Genomic DNA, 21,643 nt, shown 5'->3' on the forward strand with positions numbered 1-21,643 from the left:
TTAGCGGCTACTGAATGACATTTTGTAGTTACTATCGCAAATCGATTGATGTTATTTTTATTACTTGTTTATTTTTTTTGTTTAGCTACAATTGTTTTCTTCTTGTCAATTTCTACATTATTTATTTATCGACTTGCTCTGATTATTTGTTTGATTGTTTCTGCTCTCCCTTGATTATTTGTTTGTTTTATTTATTCACTTTTTATAACTATATTAGTTATTATTTGCTTTTATGAACTTTTACGTGAAACCTGATATTCTTTCAATAATCAACTTTAAGAACATAGTTTACTAATAAATTTTGTTATGGATTTCCTTATTACGGGAGTTCCTTAACAACCCTCTATCATGTTCTTATTATCATACGGTTTACTGATGGTGGAATCGATTGTAAATATACTAGTTATGGAACAGAAATAAATAAATTCTTGTAATTTATTAAAAACATCTTTATTAAAAAAAAAAAAATCTTATGAAAGAAACACGTAAAACGATTTTGCTTCAAGTACCCGGTAAGTAAAAAAACAGTAAAGAGTTATATTACGATATTACTAATTCATATAATATAGGAAAATTTATTTATTATCTTGCATATTGTTTTCATATCTTATTAAACTGCATTATATCTTTCACATTTTTTCTTAAACAGATTTAGAAATATTTGCGTTGTGAAATTTTTCAATTTTTTGTAAAATGAATATTGCCGGTAATCATTAGCATGTATTTAATTAGTTTGATCAATATTTTACAAAACAATAATTTACAATGTTTAATTAGTTTCAAGAGGTTGCTGATACACATTGTTCAAATAATGTGCATTTGAACGGTTTCCTATTCTGTGTGATTGGCTTGTGTGTAATAAAGCTTTGCTCTGATCAGGTGCTCAACGAACGAGAACCCATTCGTCTCCCAGCATTTATGTGTCACATAAATCTCCAGTTGCTAATCTGGCCATTAAAGCACGGACTCGACACACGCGCATTAATCAACAGCACGCGACTTCAATCTATACAAAATCTAACCCAATTAACATATTTAACTCCAAATTGTCGATTCACATACAAATTATCTTCTATTATAAATAATACAATATGAAACTGAAACTTTTTAAAAGTATTTTTAACTTTAATAATTTGTTAAATAAGGTTGCATTAACAATTCACAAATAAGAAGTATAAAAAGAGCTCTAAGTTATTACATAAGTTCCAGAACTATATTGTACTGATGTATTTAGATGTATAAATAAAACAAACTTTGTCGATTAGTTTTATCATTTCATAAAAAGTGAATAGTGTGAGGGAAAAGTATTTTTTTTAATCGTTTCCTTAATTATGTAATAAATACAGAAATTTATAACGACAACGACTTTATTTGCATTCTAGTTTTTAATGAATAAATAACGAAATTAATTTTACCTATAAAATTTACTTCTCTATTAATATTAAGGTAAGATTAACAAAATTCTTCCACTCGTTGTTTTAAGTAGATTTCATAAGAAAGCTCCAGCTACCGTAATTATGCGCCAATAATTTTCAAATTGATGCATGAAATATAACGAACCAAACTCTCATTCGAGTTCGTTAATGGGCAAAGTCGGATTATGGGGGGTGAAAACAGGTTTTTTTTTCTAAAAAGCAAAATATCATATAATTTTTTTATTAAGTAAAATATCAAATTATTATAAAGTTCGTACTGTTCCTTGGATAAGTGCCTAAAACTTACGTAAGTCAATTTTTTTGATATCACCAATCATTGGCCCAAGAAGGAGAAAAAATGGGGTTTCGAAGACAAAAACACCATATATTCCTTAATAAATACAGTATCGAATCGGTTTAAAGTGGTGGTTAATCCTTTAAATATTACCTAAAAATTTATCTGAAACAATTTTTGATATCACCAACCCTTACGTCAAGAAATGACCAAAATATTGATGGAATTGTAAGTAGATTGGCCATTTCGTATCCTAAATATGTGAAAATTATTTTACGTGAAACCATTGTTGTATTGAGTAAATTTGAAGGTTTTCTTAAATTTAAGGTCCAAATCTTATTTCTCCCCTACTTAGCACCGGTGAAATCTACCTCCGCCTTCCGACGTGCCGAAAGAGATATTTATTAAATTCCTTTTCATTAAAATTTAAAAAAAATATTTATAATACACAAAATATCATTATCATAATCAAAATATTTACATAATACGAAATAAACTTTTCATACTTGCAAATATCACATATAAGAATTTTACTTGCTGTTTTCTCATATTCTGTAGTAAAACAACTTGCACATAAGAAATACGATTTGGGTATTAATTTTCATACTTAATTTCTTTAATAAAATTCTATTATCATCTTTTTATTTGCTTGAGCCAAATTGAAAAAAGTTTATGCTTCTTGTTATTAAGTTTTCTGCTTTTCCTTATTTTTCACTGCCCAGTGTTCTTCAAGTATCTATTACTGGAAATAAATGCCACAAAAATTATAATTAACCTAGTTATGAAAAAACGTAGGTAATGCTTTCAGATTTTATAAAGTAACTTCATCTTTTTATAATTACATGATTTAGCAACCATCTTTTAATATTTCAAAGATTGTATGAAAGTCTATAATTATACCGTTAAACAATTACAAATCAGATGGAGGATGGATTTTAAAATGAAAATACCTGTGATTTTCGATAGTTTTTCTCAAATGAACTACATTTATATAGATGATAAATTCATAAATGAATGGTGATTTGCTATAAAAATAAAAAATTCTATTTAGTGGTAAAAAAAGTATAATTTGAAATACTCATGCTGCTTTAGAGTTTTTTTGGTATATGGAATAAAAAATGCAATTAATTAATTTTAGATGTACATTTAGTATATAATTAATTATATTTGCTAACAGTTGTAATAATTAACTATTCGTGCAATTAAACAATAAATAAAAATGCACAACTCCTCCTCATCATAAAAGGTAAATATTTGCGGAAGAGAAACAGATTTAGTTAATCTATGATTTTCCTTATAGTTTTTTAATTAATTCTTTTATTGTAAATAAATTGATAATTTATGCATCTCATCTAGCCCATCATTAAATATTTTCTCAAGAGTCAGCAAGTTGATTTTCCTGTTTTTATTAACCTAAATATATTACTACAATTCCCGAATCAATAATAGTCAGTACTTTAATTCAAGTTTCCGCTATAGATTTACGTTTAAAATAAATTTCATTTATAAACATACATCAATAAATATCTCAATATACATAGGAGTTATTGTCAATTATTAATAACAACGATTAGTAACCCTTAGAGAATAAGCTATGAAAAACCGTTGAGAATGTTGTAGATATGGGTTTTCCTAAGTTTGAATTAAGTATATTAAACTGATATTTTCACCTAATAAAATTCATCTCATGACTTTAGCATTTAATTCCATAAAAAATAAATTGTAAAATAAACATAATCGATTAAAGGAAAGTCACTTATAGTTAGTTATCTGAATATCTGTCATTCAATATATGAATCTGTCATGTGTACGTTGCATTATTGTTATATCAATCATTAGTGTTTGACAGTTTACTATTATATCATAAATGACACAGAATTATTCCGTAGTTGATTAAGGACTATCTGTCTCAAAATCACATACGCCATCGAGTATTATAGCCTAGTATCACAATTAAAGATTATTCTGACAAAAAATACTCCATAATAATCTACATTTTATATTTTTAGCGAAAACCTCTTTATAATACTGAATAGAACATTTGTATTCACCTTAGTAATTCATGATCATTTATCATACAGTTATTAATCCTACAAGAATTTTACTTTTAATAGAATATATTATGAGTTAATTCGATTACTTAAAAATAAAAACAGCAAAAAGTATTTGCTGTTTTTTACAGCGGCAGTTTGCGTATGGGCACTGTGGAATTGCTGTACCCTATACTTCCACTTGATATTATCGATAACATTTAATACAGTGAGTCTTTTTGCTTTAATTCTTAAAAGCTTAATCCTTAAGCTTAATGTCAGTAGCCACCCCCCAGTTTATGAAAAGGATACATACAAATCTTTGTATGGAACTGTGCACTTCACAGATCCAGTGGCGTGGTGTTTGGCTTCGTGCGCATGCGCACATAGGAAGCTGCACGGTAGGCTGCTAGGGAGAGAGAGCACTGTCGCTCCTGCAGTTCCGACAGTGGTATGCTGGTAGAAGATAGTTTTTTGTTTACTCCGCGTGTGTATAGAACGTTTCTTGTTCGTTCCCTTCTCTAGTTTAGTCAATGGAAGGAATATGGATGCTGTTTAGTTATTTTTGCAGTAGTGATCAGAAAATGGCTGTAAGCAAGGGCTCTTTGATTGCCAAATCTGTCCAAAACGCTGGAAGGGTGAAAAAGAAGGTAATTTGTAAAAACTAATTATATATTGCTTCTGGATATATAGAAATTTAAATTAAGCATCGTTGCACTACAGTGTTTTTAAGTGGAAATTTGATAAGTTGTTATCTAATACTATAATATTATCTCATCATTTTATTATTTATTCGTTAAACCGAATACGGTTTTTAAGGACAATGTGCTTAAAAACCGTGTACCATATTTATGAATGTGATAAAGTGTAGAATTAAATTTGTATCTTGCTTCTAGCTATTCTATTTGATTTTTTTCGGTTCTTTTCTTTTACAGAAAACTCTAACCGTTGACTTGAAAAGGACCAGAAAAAATTTTCTGGAGCAGCACCCCTAATTTTAGCCACTGCTTATTTATAAAAACAGTTTTTTTTTGTTAAATAAACAGCTAAGTAATTATAGAATTTAATTTAAATTTAACTTTTTCTGATTTTTGAAAGACTTTTTTAATTAAATATTTACATGTACTTTATTTACTCTTGAATAAAATACCATTTAATAAATCATGATTTTTTGTAAAAATTTGTGACTATCATAAAATTCGCTTATGTAAAACAATGTTCTTCTCATGATATCAACTTTATATTTTTAAAATACTACGTTGTAAAATAAACAGAATTAATAAAAAATAAGTTATTTATGGGCATAAATAGATTGATAATTAATAGTTTAATTTAATGCTTATACTTTGCTTGCTTAAATAAGTATCTACTAATTTTTGGTAAAGTGTTGGTAAAAATTTCGGTAATATTAATTTCACAAATTTTTTTATTTTATTTTAAATTTCATAATAAATTTGGTAAAATAAAATTTAAATTATTTTATGAGATTAATAATTCACAAAATCAGTTAAAAAACTTGTGTACGAATCTTTCTTCACAATTAGTTGATCAACTAATGCATTTTACCTTACGGTTTCAGTTATATTAAAAAAGAAACAAATTGTTTACAGGTTAGATTTGTTTATTTAAATTATATTTTTAATTAATTATTCATGATTGTACAATTATTTAGGTTTCATTGTTTATACGATTTTTCAAATATTAATTTATAATAATGACATATACATTTACATATTTTTTTATAAATTAAGATTCACTTATTGAGATTTAGAAATATACTAAAACTGTACAATAGTTTCTTAAATAATCAAAGTTTTAAGAAAGAAGAAGTAAAAGTTTTATCAAAAATGGCCCCATGGTATGATTATATAATTAATAATTAAAAAATCCACTTACAAACAATTGATTTATATATACGTTCAAGCGCTTGCAGAATAAAATTCCATCATCAGAACTTAAAAAATGTATGTTATAATCTTAATAAAAGTAAAACTTTATCGTCATGTAATTTGTTTATGTAAAATAACGTAATATAACAGTGGTCGTCAAATGTTTAAATATATGTCGACTTAATGTACTGTCATTATGAATGTCTCTACCGTTATCAACATAATACATGTCTCCACATAAAGGTGGAGATATTCATAACGACAGGACGTTAAGTCGACATAATTTTAAATGTTTGACGACCACTGTTATATTATATTACGTTACATAAAAAATTTTACATGACGAAGAACTTTAGTTTTATTAAGTTTATAACATACATTTTTAATTTCCTGATGGTGGAATTTTATTGTGAAAGGGCTTGAACGTATATATATAACAATTGTCGGTAAGGGGATTTTAATTATTAATTACGTAGAAGTAGCTTTGGGAATTACAAACGAAATTAGATAGACTATAGAAGAAATTCAAATAACATCATAATTTTCAAAGTTTATTTATATTCAATGCTGTTTATTTCTTGATAAAATTTGAAATAAAAGGTTGTGCTCCGGATTATTCTCGGCCTCATACTAGAATTGGAACGAGGAAAAATATTAGGTGCGGTATTTTTATTAAAATCATTTAAGTATTTTTGTTTAATTGTTTAACTAGGTGTTAACCTAGTTAAACAGGCCATAGTGGAATACAAACATAAATCAGTTATCAGCTGATACGAATGATGATGGTGAGACATCGTCGTGCGGGAAATATTTACAAACCTCTCGAAAACTTGGATCTCAGGCGTCCTCAAACAGGGACTTCAGAAAATGTCTCGAGAACCTGATTAGAGAAGCCAATTTAGCCGATGAATGATAATGAGGGTATTGTTATGGACACTCAATCGAGTTTTTTCCGTGGCAGACTGTACCTGTACCTCGTATATCTAGGGTGCCACATACTATGAACAATGCCTGTGATAACTTATCTTTGTCGTAGAGATTTGAAAATCTTCTAATGAAGGCTACAAACGTTAATGTTACCCAGAAGAATACTATCAGACCCACCCCCCCCTGAAAATTGTCCAATCGACTATATATACTACTAGAAACGGTAGTGAGTAAGGCTGATTATAGGGTGCAATAAGAATTTACACCACTCAGTCCCAGTGGACATGATAAAGGAGGCAATTGAAGGACATGACCATAGAATATAGAGCATAGAGAATATCCGTCAAACAGCAACAGAGGAATCCAATATTAACATTATTTTGTGAACCTCGAACCTCTAGAGGATAATAGATATTTTTATCTTAAAATACATCGCTAACTGCAGTGTTACCCTTGAAATGTTGAGAAACTCTGCCGGTCTGGTACAATTCATCGGTTGCCAACAATACGAGTTCCTTAGTATCAAGTGTGTGGGGAGCAACAGGACCCTGGATACCAAAGTAAGGGCATTAATACTCCCGCTGTACGTGAAATCTGTCAACAGGAACACTTGGTGAAATACAGAATTGCAGAGTATAACCCACCGGGTTGGTCTTGTGGTGAACACGTCTTCCCAAATAGCTGATTTGGAAGTCGAGAGTTCCAGCGCTCAATTCCTAGTAAAGTCAGTTATTTTTTATACGGATTTGAATACTAGATCGTGGATACCGGTGATCTTTGGTGGTTGGGTTTCAATTAACCACACATCTCAGGAATGGTCGAACTAAGACTGTACAAGACTACACGTCATTTACACTCATACATATCATCTTCATTCATCCTCTGAAGTAATATCTGAATGTAATTGCCGGAAACTAAACAGGAAAACAAGAAGAAGAAGGGTTGCAGAGTATATAAGAAAATGCTAGAAAGGAAATAAAACAAAGAGTGTATCGTGCTTCTCAGAACAGTGTTCAGTCGAGTCAACTGAAGCAACTGACAATCAGTTTGCTTTGACCTTAGTACTGCCGATTTCCCTACACTAGGACAAAGAACGATCAAGATTCTTGATACCGATTCCAAAAATCTCCCCCTATCATAAGCTTCGGTGGTTGGGCACTGTGAGGATTCTGTGGGTAAACTGGAGAACCTGTACTCCAACGAATAATTTCTGGTTCAAAGAGTAGGGAACCTAAGAGATTTACTCACCCACGTGATCACCAAAATCTACTTTTGGTAACATTTCTTAAAACTTTTACTTGGGATATCAATGGCCTGGCTAATCGGAGAGGAGTTAGAAGCTCTGGTTGTAATCGAATCTTAATATGTCGTCCTTATCCTGGACACACACTTCAGTGATTGAAACTATCTTTGGCTTCGAGGATAGTCTTCATATGCGACAAATCATTCGGATTTTAGGACACATAGAGGTTATGCAGTGTTTATTAAAATATCATTAAGACATCGCCAACTCCCTGAATTCAGCACAAATCAAATTAAATCGACTTTGGGTGAAATCCTCAACCGGATGGAGTCTATTAGATTGTCTGCGTTCTACTTTCCTCTCCGTCGTGGGATCACGGATGTATTATTTTCGAATTATTTTGCAACCCTACGTCCCAGATTTATCACACGGCGACTGGAATTCAAAGCACCCTCATGGCATTCGAGGGACTTGATGAAGAAAGTTTTAGAGCTGTATTGTCAAACTGTACCTCATTATCTCTGGGTTGCAGCCTAATACTGTACATCAAATCCCATGAAGAAGCCGACTTGCTAAACCTCTATATCGTCTCTATCGATCTTGATAAAGAATCGTTACAACTCAGCATCCGATCACTCGCCTGTTCTCTTCAAATTAAGTACGTCGGTGATAATAAAGAAGTTGTCTATCCTTCATAATAACATTGGGACTGGGACTCATACTGAACGTGGATTGAAGAGTACTTGTATTGATATGTTTTGATGACATCGATTATGCAACATATTTTTTATCCTTGTTCACGCAGAAAGTAGCCTTGTGATCTACACCTGCAGAAAGATCTGGGGAAGGGGTGGAACAGACCAACCAAGAGAGGGGGTGGATCTAATTACTACAAAAAGGCGACTTAGGTGGAGGTGGTATTTTTGCAGGAGGCCTGAGAACTTAAAAAACTACAACAGGGCTTCACAAAGATTAAAAATACTGCTAAAGACTATTAGGGATGAAACGTTTAAAGATTATATTGAGAATCTTTCCCATTTGAAGGGACATGAGTACAGATTGTGCACAGCCGCGAAGAATCTTCAGCGACCTACACCATCAAATCCTACATTAAAAGTGTCTCATTCTTCAATTCTTCATTGAAGATGAAATTCTCAGAATATTTTACCTCAGGTTACTGTATATTTCTAACTAATTTTTATAATTTTTATCTTAAAAAAATCACTTAAGAACAGCAGATTCATTTCCTCGTATTTAAAAAAAAAAAAAAAATTGTTATGAAATATGTAATAAATATTGTAAACCAATGTTAACGCCTGTAGGCTGATTTACTAATTTATAAAATTTCATGGTGAAACCAGTTATATTAGTTTTTTAACAACTTTTCTATGCTTTCCACAGGTGTACTTGGCAGAATTTGTTGAACTATTATTGTTAATAATATATTATTATTATTATTATTAGTTTAATACGGTCAGATTCCCTTTCTGATGCTAACCTACAAGAAGAAATGAAATGTGAAAATATGTTACGTGTGAAAATTGTGCTCTTACAGATTTCGGACACGGAAATATACATATATATTTATATAGTAATTTAAAAATTATATCATAAATATTATTTTTCTATTACAAATTCTATTGTACAAAAAAATGGGTATAAATCTGCCTGATTATTTGATTTCCTGCTGGAATCTGGAAAATTTATATTGAGTAGATTTCATTTTCCAAACTCTCTTTTGTAGCAAATGATCTTTGCTTTAAATGTAATAAAAAAGAAAAAAATGTAAATTCTACTTTGTATGAAGCTTGTGATTTCTCCCCTAATTCAGAATAGAAATAAAATTATTTTATGTTTGATTAGATTATTAAAAACTTTTAAAAGGTAAAAAATACATATCTTATTTAACTTTTAGAGTAGAAGAATGAATATTATACGTTTAAAACTAGCTTTTATTTCAAGGTGTTTTGTACAGAATGATCACCTGTTTTATTTACGTAGGATGTGAATGAATAAAGTTATAGCTGTTATGGTTATAAATAATCACTTTGTGAAATTAAATTTTGGTAAAATTAATTTTAATTAATACAAGTAACGTTTAAATTTAATTATAATAATTTAATATTTATAGAATAATTTCATTAATATTGCTTAACAAAAACATAAACTTTCATATTTAGTAATTTCATTCTCTTAGCTCCATTAATTAAGCCATTCAAAAGTATAATTATTATGTTCTACATAAGTTAGTGTACTTTAAACATAAACATCACCACTATAAATGCATGTGATTCAGTGATCCAGCAATTTTCTAAATATTATTTTGCCGCTAATCCTTCAACCACTACTTTACAACTTCTTTAGTCAATCTTTACTTGCAATTACTTGTCTCCACAAAGAGAAGTAAGATTTACCAGGTTTGCTTTAAAAATATTATCCTAAATATTAAGTTCAAATTCGAGTTGGAGATTCAATGATTTTATTCTAACCTATCATCAAGCACTTCTTCAAACAGTTGGAGATGATACATTTGGTCATGATTTACCCGAATAAACTTTGTATACATGTTTACCTATATTTTCCAAACATTTTTCACTGTTTTCGTAAAATTCGTCCATTTATCGAATTAGCACCGAACGGAGCAACTAATACTCTATAAATATAGGCTGGAATAAAGTTTTAAAGTATATTAAATTAATTATTGCCGCCAGAATTTTAAAAAGTAACGTCAATTTTGTTATTTATTTAAAATTTTACATTAATTAATAACGGTGAGGAAACACTGAAAGTTGTTTTCTACAACAACTAATGTCAAAAAATAGTTGTAATTGAGCCAAGTAAGGATGTAAACTTTAAAAAGAAAATATATACCAAAAATAATATTTTTACAAAGTTTTTTCAAAGAGTTTTCAAGAATAAAAAACAAAATATTTAATTTACATGAAAATGTATTTGTTGTTTCTTTCAGTTTGTTGTCGACGAACACAGGTAAAGGCAATTGTTAGCTGTTATAATTTAATGGTATCTCAATACTAATTTTACTTGTTTGCAAAACTCTTGCAAGGAATTTAATATGTTATTTATTACCCGTAAGGTAAATTATATAATACAAGATTGCGCACGCTGGCACGCAAATACGCTTTGTAACAAGACGAAATGTGGTGACACTCTCTTTAATTTTGTTTAAATCTATACCAAAATGTGAAATCTATTATTAGGTTTCAACATAGGTTAACCCAAATTAAATATAAATTTTACAAGAATAAATTTTTTTAACGATTTCAGAAATAAGAAAAATTCTCAACGCGCAAAATAGTGAAATAAAAAGGAAAATAAGCGTAATTTTTTAAATATGTTTTTATACTAAAACGGAAACATAATAAAAACCAAAGTTAGTTTTTTTTTCCTTCCGATTCCTTGATTAATTTAATACTAGTTCCAGTAATTACATTCATATAGGAAATACGAGGGATATCTCTAAAGTAAAGACCGCTGGGGATTTTCTCTACTTAAGGTTGACAAACCTGTGTCGTGCATTACTACGCTAGTAATGTACACACTGCATGGCTATCTGAAAGTTGTCGCGTTGAAGTATTTTTGATTACGTGTGAGTTATTACGTTATAAAATGAATAGGAATATCGATGTTGCCGCCGACTATGAAATACGTGGTCATACGGTTTTTAAACCATCAAAACGTGAAGCCGGCTGAAATCATAGTCAGTTGGTTGCTGTGTACGGTGAAAATGTAATGAATGGAAGAAATCCGAAAACGGTGTGAAAAGTTTAGAAATAACAGAATTAATGTGTGTGATGAAGAACGTTCGTGGAGGCCCTTGATAATCACAGAGGAGTTGTTGAAACGCGTCGATTATGAAATCAAAAAAGATCGTCGCTCAACAATTTCCGACCTTCCTGGACCTTCTTTTTCCTGATGTTTCAAGAGCTGTTATCGGTCGCATTGTTCATGACTATTTAGGCTTCAGAAAGGTTTGTGCACTTTGGGTGCCACGCGTCTTAACGGAACGTCACAAAAAAATCCGAATGTGATCTGCTTCGAATTTTTGATGCGCTATATAGAACAAAGTGATGAATTCCTTAATTTGATTGTTACTGGCGATGAAACATGGATTTTATATTACACGTCAGAGAGGAAACGGCAGTCAAGTGAATGGCGTCATCCTCAATCATTAACCAAACCAACCAATCATTTGGAAGCAAACTGATGGCTACAGTCTTTCAGAATCGGTTTTGCATACAACTAATTGATTTAATGCTACGTAGAATGACTATAAATGCAGAAACTTAAATTCTGTGTAAGTTACGGAGAACCATTCAAAATCGGCGACGCGGGTGGCTGACCGTCGGCGTTGTCCTGCTGCACGATAATGCATGTCCACATGTTGCGGGTCCGACAAGTGATTTACTGGGAACATTTAGATGGGAAATTTACGATCACCCACCATATAGTCCGGACTGAGCTCCTTCTGATCACCATTTGTTTGGGAAATTGAAAGAATTTTTGAGTGAAAAACAATTCGTGATGATGAACTTAAAAATGCTCATAATCAGTGGCTAAATGGATTGGAGGTAGAAGAATACGACGAGGGTATATTGAACCTCATAAATATCTTAATTCATATGGCGATTATATAGTTTAAGGTATGCAGTTTAAGAGAAATAAAAAATATTTATATAATTTTTCAGAATAAATTTTGTTACAATGGATCGGTCTTTACTTTAGAGATAACCTCTCGTAGAATTTATTTATTCTATTTCTTTTTTATCTGAATCTTGACTGAAACACCACACTAAAAACTGTTTTTATTCTAGTATGCAAAATAATAGGATTACTCCTTTTAATCGAATAGTAAAAACGTTTTTCGTTATTCTTCTGATTTAAATTACTTCCAATTAAACTTAACTCAAAGATGTAAATACTCATTTAAAAATACAAATATAATAAGGTAGTTTAATGTAAACTACCTTTATTGCAAATGGACGGAGATAATTGCACCTCCTTCAATGACTTAAATTGAAATTAATTGTGAACTGTTAAATTAGCAACTCGATAGTACAAAGAGGAACTGAAGGTAGACAGGTAATTTACTCGTGTTTCAATAACATTTGTATTCAAGTGGCTATACCTGCTGTCGCAAACGATTCTCTTTTTATTCATCTCTAAGTAGATAACTGTTCCTAAGTAGTCAAGGTATCACAATCCATTAAACTTAAACGTTAACTGTTCATTGTTAGAATCGTACTGATAATCTCTAATAGTACGTAAGTAAATATAATTAATAAAACGTAAATAGATATTTTAATAGTAATAATGCTATACTACAAAATATCCTAAGTCCCATAGTTATAAATGAAATTTGTTTTAACAAATATGGTTGTCTAGACTTATTTATAGATTAACGAAACACCAGTAAGAAAAATATGACGTGTAAGCTAATTTTGTTACAGAAAAAATGTTCTCATACATAAAATTGACTAATCCACCTTTAGATACCTCACTGGAAAATTGTCTTTTATAGGTAGTGCTGGTTTTTTGTAGGTTAAAATGATTAGCCCAGCGGGTTGGTATACTGGCTAACTCGTCATCGCAAATCAGCTGATTCGAAGTCGAGAGTTTCAAATCCTAGTAAATATTTCAAAATCTAGTAAGGATCAAATCCTAGTTAGGATTTGAACTGATGTATTATTCAATGGATTTGAATACTTCATCGCGGATACCGGTGTTCTTCGGCGGTTAAGATTCAGTTAACCACACACCTCAGGGGTGGTCAATCTGATGTGAACAAGGGTACACATAATTTGTGTTCACACATATCATCTTCTGAAGCAATAAGTTACGGTGGTTGCGGAGACTAAACTGTAAAAGGGAGCTTAAAATGATTAGAATAAATTCAGTATAAAGTTTATTGGCTCATTGGTAATCAGCTCTTTTGTCGACCAGTTATGAAACTGTTAAATTAAAAGAACTCTTTACTTACAATTATTTTTTAATAAAAGTTTAACAAATATAATTGTAATTGAGGTTAAATAAAAAAGAATTTATCTACAGTTATTTGGACTTAGGTATGGAAAGAACTGAATCAAAGTTTAATTTGTCTATTGTTATGCAATATAATTAAAATTAACAAAAAATAGATCTATAAAATATTTAGACTCTATACCTATTGTTAACTAAAATTTGCTGTAATTAATTTTATGTTAAATATTACTTCCTAAATATTTTTTTTAAACTTGTAATATAAAAATTAAAAACAAAAGCGTTACAAACATTACGTCATCTCGCCAGATGGTCTTTTACATAATCTATTAAATCTATTTCTTACCATATTTGTAAAATAACAAAAATAAAATTGTAAAGTAAAAAAAAAAAATAATAAAATTTTAATTAATAAAAAGAAAACTTCAAAAGACGATTGCAACGTTACCAGGAACCAACGATAATGCTTAAGAACAAAGAAGGAAAGGTAGCACACAGCAATAGGGAAATAGGCACTGCAAGATCTCAGAACAGTATCTGGAAATTATAACAACTTGCCCAGTGTTAAATTTGCAGAAAAGCCTAAAAAGAAAACGGGGACGGTTTGGACAGAGGAACGGAAAAGGGATTCTTCCAGGAAAATGTAAGAGTATTGGAAGATAAGAAAGACTAAACATAAATGACTAATTGGTCCTTCCGGGCCGTAAAAAAAAAGAAAACTATAACAGTTATTAAGATTTAACCGTTGTTAATCTCTTTATACAAAAGAGAATGTCCTGATGGACTGACTCATAATCAACGTACAGCCAAAACTATTATAGAGACTTAAAATATTCAGGGTACCTTCGTATCTTTAAGCAGGCGTGTACTAAGAAAGGATTTTGGGAAATTTTGATTTTAAGGGGTTAAAATGTATAATCAATAGTATTTTCAGTATCGATTTCTTTATGTCAAAAATATTTGTGTTTTAAAATCAATCGATATTGAATGAATGGATTACGGTAGTAAAAGTTATTAATAATTTAATTTTTTAATTTAATTTAAATTTATTATTAATGCTGTTATTTATTATTCATGAAAATTTGAGAAAAAATCTCATGGTTTTTTGACGGGCATCATCATATAAGCATGTTCTTTCTTCTGGCTCTTATTTGTTGGTGTTGCTTCTTCTTACCGATCGTTTATAAAGAGAACATAAGTCATATGATTTTTTTTATGAGCAGTATTTTGTTCATGTAAGCACGTTCTTTATTGCTAATATTAACTAATAATTTCCCTCTTTTATTAATAAAATTAATAAATAATAATAAGTAAATAAAAATACAAATATAAAATATAATTTAAAGTAATGTACGTTTAGAAATTAAATAAAATAATCTGTAAATTAATTGACAACAGAGTGCTTTAGCGGGAGAGAGTCGTGAAGGTCTATTTTAGAAACAAACATATATACAAACAGGCGCTCTTCTTCTATTAATATAATAGGCAATGTTCGTATGTGTGTCCGCTATAGACTAAAAAAAATACTGAACCGATTTAGGCGCGGGGAAAAGAAAGAAAAGGAAAAAGAAAAAGGAAATATTGAAAATGGGTAAATTTGGGAAAGGGAAAAGGAAATAAGGAAAATGGAAGAAGGAGAAATAAGATAACGGCAACAGGGAAACGAGAGAAATGATGAAGGGACTGGATAAGGGGAAAGGGAAATATGGAAATTGAGAAAGGTGGAAAGGGGAAAGCGAAAATGGTGAAAAGGGATAAAGTTAAAGGTTAAATTTTGTGAATTTCGTAATATTCGGTTTTTTAATGTTTTATCAATTATTCAATTGTGTACATTTAATATGTACATACACTCAAATATAGCAATACTATAGTTATATTGAATTACTATAGTTTCGGAAAAGTAATATTTCTCCAAAAAATGAAAAAAGGGAAATATGAAGAAGAGAGGAAATCGGGAAAAGGGGGAAGAGAAGAAGAGAATAAGGTGAAAAGGAAAAAAGAGAAGAAGAGAAAAAAGGAAAAAGGGAAAAATGGAAAGGTAAAATTTTGTGAAGTTCGTAATATTAAGTTTTTAATGTTTTTTTAATTTAATTTTGGACAATAATTTATTGTATATCGTATATTCCTTCAGTATTTTTCATAAAAATTTTTAGTTACCGTTTTATCAGGATTTAATGAAAATCTAAATATAATATTGTTGATTAAATATTTTTTATTTATAGAAAAATAAGTTCCCTATTAAAAAAGCATTGCGAGTGAGGATACGTCGGGCGAGGCCGCGACGAGTAACCTGCGAGTGAGAAAATAAATAAATTCAATCACAGGAGCTAATCTTTAGTAATATTTCAATAATGTTATATCTATTTTAAATATTAAATGATTATTGTGAATATGTCAATTAATTTAAATACAAGTAATTTAGAAAACCAGTGTTGTACTCAATTCAATGTGCTGTTTTGGTATAATTGCATAATATCGGTTATACTTTTTACTTTATCCGCAATAATGTCATTAGATGTAAAAAAGTAAAAGTGCTTTAAAAATGACTTTTTCTCGGCTCAGTATTTGTTTTGAACTCGTTATACAGTTGTAGTTTTACTGAAAGTTTGTTTTTAATTTGTTTTATTAAATTCAGTCTCATTATTCTGCATGATTTTCATGTTTTTCTCATTACAGTATAATTTACGTTTACTGTTTAATACGATATTACGTGCTATAAAATTCTGAAACGGGAAAACTTAACTTCGAAACGGTAGCGAGAAAATTAAAACTTTATTTTATTATTCGGATGACGTCACTGAGTAGTCTAATTGTTTCATTAAGAAAGTTTTTAATTTAACAAAGATTTTTAAGCATGCCTAAACCATTAATTTATTGAATATTATAAGTATCCAAATCTTTAGTGTTCCGGAATACTATTTAACAATTTTTTATTTTTTCAGAGATTTATGTAAGATGAAATGTACGATCACGATTCTATAAAAAATATACAGACCCCAGATTAACTGCTGTAAAAAAATATCATTAATAAGAAATTTTTCTCATAAAGTCAAATACTGAATAAGTCGTTAAATCCATTCAATGGAAAAATAAATATAAATAAAAAAAATAAACATTAAAATACACTGTGAATTAATGTAAATTTTTATGTAAAAATTAGATTTAGTATATCACATTTCAAAAATCTGGTTAAGTATTGCGTGATTTTCCCGACTACGCCTATCCTGCTTCGCTGGATTGTCTTCGCAGCTCTGTTATTGAAAGTCTTATTTCTATTTTTAGAATAAAGTTTAAATTTAAGTACAAAACAATTTCCGAATTTATACAAATTTTAACATTATAATGACCGCCAAAATAAAATTTAACCATCAAAAGATCCAAATATCAAATATAAAAAATTGTTTTTAGGGACTCCCTTACCCTTTGCGCAAAATTTAGTAATTTTTTTTTATAAAGTTGATTATTAAGAAAAAAAGAATTGGTGAAAAATTACGAACAAATAAAGAATAATTTTTACGATAGTAATTAAAAAGATTTATTCTTATTTTGAAGAGGCGTGTGATTTGAAGCCAAAATTACTTAAATTATAAAACAGTCAAGTACCTGGAAGTAGTTCTGGATAAACGGCTTACCTTAGGAGAACCTATTAAGTATGTGACCCAAAGGGCAACAACGGTCAGGGCCTCACTATTCCCAGTACTGAACAGTGCCAGCCCACATCCACTGGCTACTAAACTGCTCATTTTTCAGCTATACGTCCTGCCGATTCTAAAATATGCTTACCCGGCATGGGGAGTTTTGTTGAACCCCTCGCTTCAAAAGAAATTAGAAGCCGTCCAAAACATAGCGTTGCGGAAGGTATCTGGAGCACCGTGGTTCGTCAGAAACGTCACTCATTGTTATGATGCGGAATTACACACCGTATCGGATGTGGTGGTGGCACAGCCACGCAGACTGTTCGTGAGAGTGGCCGTGTCCGAACAGGCCATCTCCGGGACATCTGACGAGAGGACTCTACTCTACAGGGTATAAGAAAACCGCCTCATGCCGTATTAAACGAATCGCCGTGAAGTGGCGGTACGAGTAAAAAAAGTGACAAACCAGGCTTAGGAGCCTCTATATCGCGTAAACTATAAATGGAAACCGCGCGAAAATTCCGGTTGCGAAAGTGACCGTTTTGATAATTAAATTTTGTTAAAATGAAGCCTAGACAACACCCCACACCGTTCCACGAAGAGACCACAATTTGATTCAGTCAGCATATGCGACTCCCTCCGCAGAAGAGAGCGCATTGCTCCCTCCAAATATCTAGGGCCCCGGTCGGCCCATAGGTATTCCTTGTAGCCCATTAGGTGCTGGTACCGAAAGGACTTCAGCGGATGGACTGAAGGGGAATCACGCCGGGAGTACTATGTTCAAAAGCTAATTCTCCCACGATCAGATCCAGTAAATAAATTTCACGGTGGTCCAAACGGATAGGAACGCAAATTACCAAATTCGTCCATAAATAAAACTTAAAATTTATAACCGCTACTAAATAACCCATGAAATCCGCTCGATAATAAAAAGATACAGCAGCAAGGGACATTCTCCTGGCTCTGCGATCTATAGGGAGAAATATTGAAACTCCCACCATTCTTGCGTTCCTTTCCGTTAAATTCTAATCGCCCTTAAAGTAAGAAAGAAAAGAAGTTTCATAATAAAAATTAAAAGAGTTAGAACAGAGAAAAAAGATAACCAAAAAAATAGAATATTATATTGTTTGAGGTGGGGAATAATTTAAAAAAAAAAGAAGTTTTTTTAATAATATCCACATATAAGTTAAGCTTATCAAAATTGTTTAAGTAATATTTTTTCTAAATTTAACTCCCTCAAATGAAGAATTAAACAAGAACTAAAAATTTCCAAAAAGACTTTTGTGTGTTTGCGGCCCGTGGTTTATAATTTTGGAAAATTGAGACATTTGTTTTGTAGTCGTATATGTGACGCATTTAATATCAAAAAAACTTTTTGAAAACATTCAAACTGACGGGAGATATAGCAAAAGTAGAAAAAACAAAAAAACCGTATATTTCATTTATAAGAGGAGAACGGATTGTTGAAAAAAAAAAAAATTATTTTATGTATGTTAAAAGTATTCCAAAGTAAATTTATTTCTACAGTGCCTTTGAAGAAAATCAAAATTAGTTTTTCTCGCTATATTCTCACCCCCAAAACCAATTTTAAAAAAATGAATAAGATCAAAGAATAAAATCAATAACCCCATATTTAGAAATATTTGAGCCAAATTTGGTTTTATATTTCAGGATTCGGACAATCCTGAAATAAAAGACCAAAACAGTGTGATACAAATATGTAAATTCCAACGCACATACATAAATTCAAACATATATTTATGTATATTTTGTCTAGAGCGCAAGTTATACTATAAAATTAAAATTTGCAAAAACCCCACATACCATTTTTGATATTATCACCCTATTATTCCCTTTAATATAACTATTCTAGCTATATTCGCCAACAGAGTAAAATGATGTAAATATAAAAAACTACAAAAAATCAAAATAAAAATTAAACGATTTTTCACAACAAAATTAAAACAATTGATTTTCACCTACAAAAAAAGAAATTAAAATGTAAAAGTTTAAACCTAAAGGCTAGAATATTAAGGAGATTTATTCAACTTCTTGCTTATAATGGAACATTCAGCTTTTTGCATTTTACTTTGTAACACTATACAGCCCTCAAAGTAGCAATTCTTAAGTAATTTCTTAATTCCTAAAAATAAGAAAGTATAAAAAAAAGTATTAATCCAAATACTGTTGAAAGTTTTTATATAACACTGCTTTCAACTTATTTTTAAATTAAAAAAAAAATAAGAGAACTTTATTTTGTTTTAATTCACTCTCTCATAAACTTGAAAATACCGGTTAACTTTCTCGTCTACTCATACTGTTATTTGATCTTTCTACTACTGCTCTTCTGTGTACTTACTTACGGGATAAGTGCTTCAGCAAGGCAGTAAATACAAATGCATACATTAATAATCTACGAGAAAATTACTAATTATTCCATTTCGATAAATATTTGTATTTTTTGATAAGCGTATTTTCCACATACGAATGTAAATTTAATTAAAATAAATTTCACCCTAGGATAATCAAGAAATATTCTAAAAACTTACACTCCGGAGTCGACCGTTTCGTGATAATCTGTCATTTATGAATGATGATGTTTAATAATTTATCTCTTGAAAGGGTAAAAGGATAATTTCTATGAAAATAAATAAAACGATATAATTGTTAATTGAAAATCCTGTAGTAAAATATTGCTATAAGGTTTTCACGAATAAAAAACAACATATTCTTAATTATTTTCAAATATCATTTTTCGAGTCGGTGTATTCTGACCCCGTAGGGGATGATATCACGATGTGACAATTGTGGTCGCTATGCCACCCCCTCCATTCATAGCTATTATGGGCTTTACCGAAGGTAATCTTCAAAACTTCAAAAAAGGTATTCATCAACTTTGTTCTTACCTCAGTCAGGATGGCACCGATGTGAATGGCACATTTGATGTTCCTATCGGTGTACTACTATCCCTAAAAAAAAAAAAAAAACTAAAAACAAGACACATCTTACGTTAGTCTCAAATGCAGGTTGAAATTATTCTTTTTCATTCAATGATCGAGATGAAATGTTTGACACTATATTTGTCGTTATTAATTTAAAAAAAAGAATATGACCGCCAAACTGTTTATTGTGTTACCAAGTAACCAGTTTAAAAAAAGGTATGGTCTTTTTCCTATTAATTTTTTTTCAGTACCAATTTTGATCAAATATTTTATTTTACGTACTTTGAAATAATAGTTTAATTAATATTTATTTTAAATTTATATTAAATCTTGGTATAATTTACTTTTTAGTAACTTTCAATTACTTTTTAATTAATTAAACCATCAAAAAACTAATTAAAATTAAATAAAGAAATAATTTCTTTGATTTTACAATAAAATTCAATTGTTTCCCCTTTATTCTGCTAATGTATAAACCCTAAATATATTTTTAACGACATATAATATTCAATCACATTATTTATTACCGTATGTAGAAACTATTTTCAAACAATTTTTAAAAATTATAAAATAAAAATTATAGTTCCTATTTTTTTCATTTCCGTTTTATAAAACGAATATATAACATATATATCCAACGTCATTCAATCTCCTAATAGTAAATAGTATTTACCTAATTCCCGAAAATGTAGCACCGTTTTGAGTTTTCTTTATCAAAATATATTCATTTATATACTAAATAACAATTGAATAATTTCATACATACATCACACCGTAATATACTTTTGATCTAAAGTGAAAGGTTTTTACATTTATTGTAATACTAATTCATTCTTCCTTTCTAACAAAAAATAAATAAAAATATTTTTTAAGTTCAAAATTTATCAGTATTTTGGTAGAAAAATAAAAACGGATTACGGATTATACTTGGTAAATTTCAGTAGTGTTTTTCATTGACTTTATATAAACATTAAGAAAACAATGAATTGAAATAAAAACCATAAATTTTCTATGAACATTACCAAAAATGTTTTTAATCTAAAAGTAAATTTTGTTACATAAAACGATTAGTAGTGATTCATATCTTCGGATGTCAAACAGTCGACATGTAGCAATACACCTAAAGAGGGAGATGAAAGCAATAATATTATAACGGAAAAAAATCAAATATAATCAGGAAGTAATAAATGAAGAGTAGAAAGAAACATTCTTGCACTTACAGTCTTACTGGAGAAATCATAACTCTCTGAAACATTAACCGAGTTCTAAC

General features: G+C 29.9%; 1 long non-coding RNA gene across 2 annotated transcripts in view; it reads left to right on the top strand.

Moving 5' to 3' along the window:
- Positions 1–21,643, top strand: part of LOC142318170 (uncharacterized) — a 426,054-nt gene that overhangs the window by 381,444 nt on the left and 22,967 nt on the right. The window contains exon 4 of one of the 2 annotated variants that reach the window (XR_012754842.1): positions 4,676–4,772. The exons of the other annotated variant lie outside the window; for it this stretch is intronic. This is a non-coding gene — a long non-coding RNA (uncharacterized LOC142318170). Of the gene's footprint in view, positions 1–4,675; positions 4,773–21,643 lie in introns of those variants that run through there. 2 annotated transcript variants of the gene reach the window in all.

This window comes from Lycorma delicatula, chromosome 1 (assembly GCF_047948215.1).
Source record: "Lycorma delicatula isolate Av1 chromosome 1, ASM4794821v1, whole genome shotgun sequence".
In the NCBI taxonomy this organism is placed as follows: Eukaryota; Metazoa; Arthropoda; class Insecta; order Hemiptera; family Fulgoridae; genus Lycorma; species Lycorma delicatula.